Consider the following 7,619-nt stretch of genomic DNA (forward strand, 5'->3'; position numbering starts at 1 on the left):
CCCTGGGCATGGCCCCCCCCGATACCTGAGGCCGAGCACCCTGTGAAGGCTCCCGTAGCTGAAGTGGCCTCCAGGGAAGAGACTCAACCCTGTTTCCACTTCTCACCACAGGGAGAAAATCCCCTTTGATTCTCCTTCGGTTGCCCCCAAACAGGTACGAGCACAAGTTCTTACATGAACGTAAAGGGCACGACAGGCTTGTGGACAGTGGGGCGCGGGGGGTACCTGGGCTTCCTTAGTGAAGCACGAGGCTCTCTGGCTGGAAGCTCGTGGCGGGGCGGACCTCAGATGATGCCGCCTCGGGTTGTTCTCTCTCTTCTTTCTCAGGCGCCATCCTGCACGCAGTGCCCCGCCGTGACAGAACCACCTCTCTGGCAGATGGTCCCCACTTTACCTCTTTCTCTTTCTCCTTCAGATCTTCCCTGATCTTCACTGCAGGTTTTTTCTTAAGTTTTTAAATTTTTTTTATTTATTTATGCAATCAAGAACTGGGGGGCGGGCCAGAGGTGTGGGGGGTAAGAGAACTCACCAGAGACAGAGTGGGGAGCAGAACAGGCAGATCCACTGAAATCCACTGCTGAGGGGAGCAGCGGGGAGACAGGCGAGGTCTGCTGTGCCCTGTGGGTAGCTCCCTGGCTGGGCCCGAACTCAGGCGGCAGTGGCAATATCGAGACAGCTTGATAGAGCTGAGCCCTAAGCCCTGCGCCACCAGGGAGGCCCTGTGCTGTTTCAGTCTCTGGTGTTGCTGTGCGGACAACCCCTCCTGACAACGGGAGCCCCTGGCAGGGTCACCCTCATTCTCCGGCCGGTGTGCGCAGGTAACAGTTTCCTCCCGCTGAGATAATAAACTCCCCAGCTTGAGGGGCCGGGGAGGTGTGCCCTTCATAACAACTGCAGGCGACACAGAGTCGAGCTGGTGGGGTTTGCTCCTGGTCCTCTGCCCCCCTGAACACGCTGAGCACCCACTGCACCCACGGCTTCTGGTGGCAAGAGGCTCCGCAGGGGCTGCAGACACTGTGGGGTCCTGAGCCGGCACAGGAGGCTCTGGAGGCGCCGTCTCTCCCCCAGCGCTGTGCAGAGCCCAGAACAGCGCGAGCTCGTGGGGCTGGTCACAGGTCAGCGCCTCCCTGCGCCTGAGAGCAGCCCTCGGCCCTGTTTACCCACAACGTGGAGCCTGGACCCTGAGCAATGGCTCTGGAGTTCTTCCTCCCTCTTGTGAAAGGCATCTTCATCATCTAAGCCTTTTTAAAATTGCGGTGCCTTCTCTGGGATTGGGAGTCAACAAGTCTCCAAGTTGCCCACGTGGGTGGTGGGTGTGACGTCATCACCCTAGTGCCGACATCACCATCTTCTGCTCCACCAGGTCTGCTGTGTCGGCCCTGAATGGATGCATCACACACGCTCCCACCAGGGGACACTGGCCATGCATGGCTGCCCGGGCTGGCACCGAGCAGGGAGGGATTCGAAAGGCCTGAGGAGGCGGCTGTGGGCTGTGGCAAGGCCTCCAGGCTGTGTGGCGACCCGCATGCAGGCCAGACTCGTCTTGTAATATGTCAAAATGTTTATTCATATTTTTGTCTATTTTTATTTTTATTATATATTTTTAAAGATTTATTTATTCATTTACACAAGAACTGGGGTACAGGACAGATGTGCGGTAGGGGAGAGGATTCACCAGAGACAGAGCGGGGAACAGAACAGGCAGACTGACGAAATACACTGCTGAGAGGAGCAGCGGGCATGACAGAAGAGGTCTGCCGCACCATATGGGACCCTCGGTAGTTGGCCAGGATCGAACCGTTGCTGCAGAGGCTGCGGACAGCTTCACAGCGAAGAGCTCAACTGCCTGTGCCACCAGGGAGGCCCTTTTTGTCTATTTTTAAATGGGGCTTTTTGTCTTTTTTATTAATGAAATCTGCATCCTGACGGTGGGGTGGTGCTTGTCTCTCCTCCTCTGGGGTCTCGGGTCCCCTTCTCTCCAGCTATTGCCTGCTGTCAGGAAAGCAGGGTGCAGCCCAGTGCCTCAAGTTCAGAGCCGCAAACCCCAAGTCCCTTGGGCTCGGTTTGTGTCTGTGTTTTGGGGTAAATTTAGGAAAGTCCACCATGCTAGGCTTGGGGGGCGTGGGCCTTCTCTTGTGGCATCGTGGGCCATTGCTTCTGGGGGTGAAATCTGGACCCTCCTGCTGGCTCCAAGGAGTGTGAGGGGCACAGGGCCTGCCCTCCCGGCCAGCTAGGCCTTCCCGCTGGGCCCCACCCCTGCAGGGGTGCCCCCCCTGGGGCCTGTGTGGCTGGGGGTGCAGTTTCCTGCCCAGTCCCCTGCCCAGTCCCCCAGCACCTGCCGAGGACCAGCCTCCGGCAAAATGTCATGTCAGGGGTTCCTGAAAGGATGAGACGGCGTCGGCGAAAACGAAAGGGCTGAGGGGAAGGGAATGAGGAGACACCGACACTTGGTGAGGTGCTAGTATCTTCTGCTGAAAGACTCAGCAGGTCTTTATTTATTCATTATTAGTAATAATAATAACAAAATACATTATCATGTGTAAAGCAAAAACAATTAGTGTATTATGTTTTCCATAGACTACTGGCTCCTACAGGTCTCAGCTAGACAGCAGCTTTCAAGGTTAATAGATAATAAACCAGACCTAACGTTAAAACTACTTATTTTTTCATTTAGACAATTATTTAAAACAGTGAATAACCGCCAGTGCATCCCTATCAGCTAAAGCCTAAGCATCAAAGGACTATTCTATTCACATGGCCTTCAGCCGGAGACCAGCTGCTGCTCAGCTATCAGAACTTTTTCTACCTAGAAATTCCTTAACTCAAATAGCTTCATATTAAAAACTTTCCCAAGAAACTTCAAGAGAAAATAAAATAGAAGGACCTGCTATGATTATTGTATTGTAATGCTTGTCAGGCATGCTCAATAAGTTGTCTTCCATTGTCAAGTAGGCCAAATCATTTAATAATTAGTTTCTAATTTTCCATGCCGTTTATTTGCAATATACTGATGCAAATAATATAGTGCCTAATGTACTTTTTTGGGAAATTTTTTTCTTATTTATGACCAAGAACAAAAAGTGAAGGAATGTTAGATCTTCAACCTCACGGTGTGAGGCACAAGGAATCTTCAGCCCCACAGTGTGAGGCCCTTTAGCTTCGGCCCCACGGTGTGAGGCCCTTTGGGCTTCGCTGCTTGCCAGTATCTTATCTGGCTGGGGCATCAAGGCCTCCTGCAGCACACCCTGCAAAGCTCCCTTGGGTGAGTCACCGCCACCCTGTGTTTTGTCCCCTCCTGTCCCTGTCCTTGTTACTTCTCCCCGCGCTGACCAGGGGTCTGCCCCCCAAAAAAGCAGTCTGGGAGTGAGAGCGTGTCCAGCTAAGGCAGCTGCTGTCTCTGGTGCAAGATGTATATGTTATAGAGCAGCCCCGATATTGAACGGGTTACTGGCTGTGGGTCCTCACCCGCGCGCTTAAAAGGGACTTATGAATACTCCACTGCAGGCACACGCAAAAGGGTTAATAAAAGGTTTATTTACAAGGGAAAAGGAAATAAGGAAAATGTACCACTCAGGGAGAAAATAGGGAAATAAAGTCTTTAATGCGTCCTACCTGATCCGCCGACCTGGAAACCCAAAGGCACTCTCAGAGCTGGCCAGACGCTGCGAGCTGGCGGAGAGCCCAAATGGGGGACCCCCCAAAGCCCACGTGTCTGCCTTTTATATCAACCTGGCTGCTGAACCCCACCCTCAGTTCCCAGCCATCTTCCCTTGGGTGGGGATGGGATGTGGAGTTCCCAGTGTCTTTGGCTTTGGCCTGGGGTGGGGGTGGAGTCCACAAAGCCTGTATGGAATTAGCTTTAGGACAGCCTTTTCCCCCTAACAGATAGACAAATAGATAATTAAGGATGTTGCAATTCATATTTTGGGGAATGTTCTAAAAATGAATGGCTATTAATGGATTATATGGGCAAATTTCCCTTACTGAGTTTTCGTCAGCACCACCTCACCATTCGGTTCTTAGAACAAACCCCACGAGTCAGGATGCGCCATTGCTTACAATGCTGCTGATTCTCTTTCCTGACACGTTACCGGAGGGCTGTGCTGGGGTCGCAGGGGGAGGCATGGGGCACGGTCTTTGCTGCTGCAGCCCGGGTCAGGCAGCTCAGGGGATGCTCACCTCCTAGGAGGCATCGTAAGGTTTTCTTTTGCCCGTCCCGGGTTAACGTGAGTAGGGCGGGGAGTCTGGACCCGAGGGTTGGTGGGATGGTCCTGGGCGAGCTCCAGGCTCAGGCTCCCTGTGGCAGCTCCTCGAGTACTTTCTCTGGGGAGTCTTCACAGTCACAGTCATTTTCCAGGGCCCACAAGGATCCCCTGCATTTAGCAACACACACAGGCAATTTTAAAGAGATGATTTGATCTCTGTTAGCAGCCAGCGTAGGAACAGCTTTTAAACTTCTGTGTCAGATGCCAGAAGCTCACCTCAAATACTTGGTCACTATAGATCACAAGACATCCCAGACTGGTCTTTCTAAACATCAGAGTATTTTTAAAACAATGACATCAAATTTATCTTTTTCTGGGTATCTTGAGAAAATGAGACGCGCTCACCGTGTACCCAGAGCAACACAAACACCAGGCAGTGCTCCCATCCCTCCCCAAGAGGTTATCCCCTTGGGCTGAGTCCCCTGGCCCAGCTGCCCACAGCCAGGTGGCACCCCAAGGCCCCCCCGCCCCAGTCCACACTCTGAGTGTCCGATGCTCCTGCTTTTTAACCAGCTCTTCCCTAGAGGGAACACTACGTGCTCCCACCAGCTCCCTCAGGTTTCAGATCAAAAGCAAATACCCGAGTCTGTCCGAGATCAGAAAATGTGTGACTCACAAGGAAAAAGGAGGAACAGATGTAACACTGTGGGCGCTGCTTTCCTCACAGGACAGAGGGCCCCGTCAGCAGACACCAGAGCAGTAAGAGGACACCAGAGAGTGAATTCAGTGAGCCCCTGCCTTAGGAGACGGGCACCATTTACACAGCCAGGAGGGTTTGAAAAAAGAAAATGAAGATTTGGATATTTATCTGAATCTTTTTTTTTAAAATTTCTTATTAAAATCTTAAAAGTACCTGCCCTTCAGACCTCCTGGTGGACCATGGCTGACCTTCTGAAGATTGTGCTTGTGGGGACACCAGAAGGGGGAAAAGTGCCACAAGAAGCACCATCCTTGGGAAAAAGTATTTGAATCTAAATTTGGTCCCTACGCTGTTACCAAGCACTGCCAGGCCGCAGCCCGGGAATGGTAGGGGAGGAGGCTTCTTGTGGTCGACACCCCGGGGCTCTTTAACACCAGGGAGAGCCTGGACACCACCTGTAGGGAGATCAGCCGGTGAGTCCTGGTCTCGGCCCCAGGGCCCCACGCCATAGTCATGGTGATGCGGCTGTCCAACCCCTACACGGAGGAGAAGCAGGAAACAATGGTGTTTATCAAGAACCTCTTCAGGGATTCCATCGGGAAGCGCATGATCTTGTTCACGGGCAAGGAAGATTTGGAGAATCGCAGCCGGAGCGAGTTTATAGCACAGGCAGGTGTGAAGCCAAGAAGCATCATCAGGGAGACTGGGGGCTGCTGCGCCTTCAACAACAGGGCTGAGGAGGCCGAGAAGGAGGCTCAGGTGCAGGAGCTGGTGGAGCTGATAGAGAAGATGGTGCAGAGTAATGGAGGGGCCTGCTTCTCTGATGCCATCTACAAGGACATAGAGAAAAGCTCAAAGAAAATGTGGGGAACTTGAAGAAAATCTACATGAATCAATTGAATAATGAAATTAAACTGGTGGCAGAGGAAGATGCTGATAAACCCCAGGGAGAAAGGGAAAGAAAAATCGCTGTGGAGGCAATGTGAAGTGCAAATAAAAAATGTAGAGGAGGAAGCTAGGTGCAGTGTTTGACGACATTGTGAATGTATTCAAGGAGATGCTGTCAGGAATATGGCACTTGTTTTGGGAGTAATGTCAACCTCAGCTTCCTTCCCAGTCTGCTGTGACGCTAATGGGGTACGTGCGTCTCCAAGTAAGGCGTAGCAGTGTGTCCTGTCTTCCTTGTCCCTGCACCCTGACCTTGTTCCCCGCTGTTGAGCTGTGGGGTGTGTCCCTGCCTGACGTGCATGAACAGCAGGCGGCTGACGCAGCCCCAGGGACTTCTCAGGTGGAGCCAGAATCGGCCCCTACGTCCACTGAGTATGGGTGGAGGGTGAGTGTGTGTGGTCAGGTGTGTGAGTGTGAGTATACGTGTGTGTGAGTGAGTATACATGTGGGAGTGTGAATATACGTGTGTGAGTGTGAGTACACGTGTGTGAGTGAGCTCACTTCCGTGGCAGCTCTCCGAGGAGCAGCCTGGGCACAGGGGTCAGCCTGTCCGGGGTGTCAGGGGCTCTGCTCTGCCCTTGGGGGTCTCAGGACTGGAGGCCTCCAGGGCCTGTCGGGAGCCCAGGCCGGGACTGAGGGGGAGTGTCCAGTCAGCTGCTGCCCCAGGCCCCGCGCACAGTGAGGACGGGCCCAGGACGCTCCTGACAGGGTGCGAGGAGGAGAGAGGGATCAGGGAGGAGGAGGCCCAGACTGTCTGTGGGGACCGCAGGGCTCTGGAAGTTGGGGGAGGGGAAGTGAAAGGGGGTGTATGGGGTGAAAGGTAACGTCCCTCCGGCCCCAGTTCCGCGTCTCTACTCATCTCTGCAGCCACTGAGATTAGGGAGCTGAGACTCATCACGTCTGCTGCTCAGGAGACGCCTCCCCGCGGTCCTGGGTTGGGCTCTGGGGCCCTCGGGTGCGCATCAGGCTCAGGGTTTCGGCCCAGCCCAGCTCCCGCCATTTTGCCGCCTCTGAGAGACGCAGCAGCGGCCGTGGGGTCCGGAGAGGAGGCGCAGGCCTGGCCCCACCTCAGTCCCTGAGCAACACTGGCCTAACTATCCCTCTCTCCAGAGCTGCTGACGGTGCCCAGTGAGCAGAGCTAAAACACGGGGCTCTCCTGGATGACCAAACAGCACCTGTGCCTCCTTCTCCGGGCGACCTGCCTGCTCTCCCCGCCAGGTCATGCTCTCTGCCTCCAAGTCATCCTCCTGTGCCGTGTCCCCCCACCCGTCTGCCTATCTGTCCCCAAAGCCCCGCACATCTCCAAACCCCCCCCTTTGGGGGCAGCCCCTGAGTGACGTCCTCACCCCAGCCCGAGGGCACAGGCCCCTCCTCCCCGCCTGTCCACCGGGCCCTGGACTCCGTCCGTCTCTCCTCGGGTGTTGGTTTTGTCCTCTCGGCCATGTGTGAAGACACCAGGTGAAACCAGAGTGGGGTTTTCTTGCCCCCCTGACCGCCTCCCCTGGCCCATGGGGCACAGCAGACACCTCTGAATCTACTTGGGGTTACACCAAGGGCCCACTTCCTCCCGGGGCCCCGTGGGCTCCTTGGCCCACCTGCTTGTGTCCACAAGCAGCATCGGCTGGACCTGGACACCTGGGGAGAGGCAACGTCCTGACCCTCCACCCCCCACCCCCACTCAGGGAAGCAGACTCTGGAGCGGAGGCCAGCACGTGTGTGGGAACAGAGCCTCCCTCGGGTGATGGTGGGGAAGCGTGACAGCCGTT

General features: G+C 54.7%; 1 pseudogene; it reads left to right on the forward strand.

The window, feature by feature from the left end:
* Positions 1-4,265: 4,265 nt before the first annotated feature.
* Positions 4,266-5,909, forward strand: LOC119251511 (GTPase IMAP family member 7-like; annotated as a pseudogene).
* The last annotated feature ends 1,710 nt before the right edge of the window (positions 5,910-7,619 follow it).

Source organism: Talpa occidentalis, unplaced genomic scaffold (assembly GCF_014898055.3).
Source record: "Talpa occidentalis isolate TD23 unplaced genomic scaffold, MPIMG_talOcc4v2.1, whole genome shotgun sequence".
In the NCBI taxonomy this organism is placed as follows: domain Eukaryota; kingdom Metazoa; phylum Chordata; class Mammalia; order Eulipotyphla; family Talpidae; genus Talpa; species Talpa occidentalis.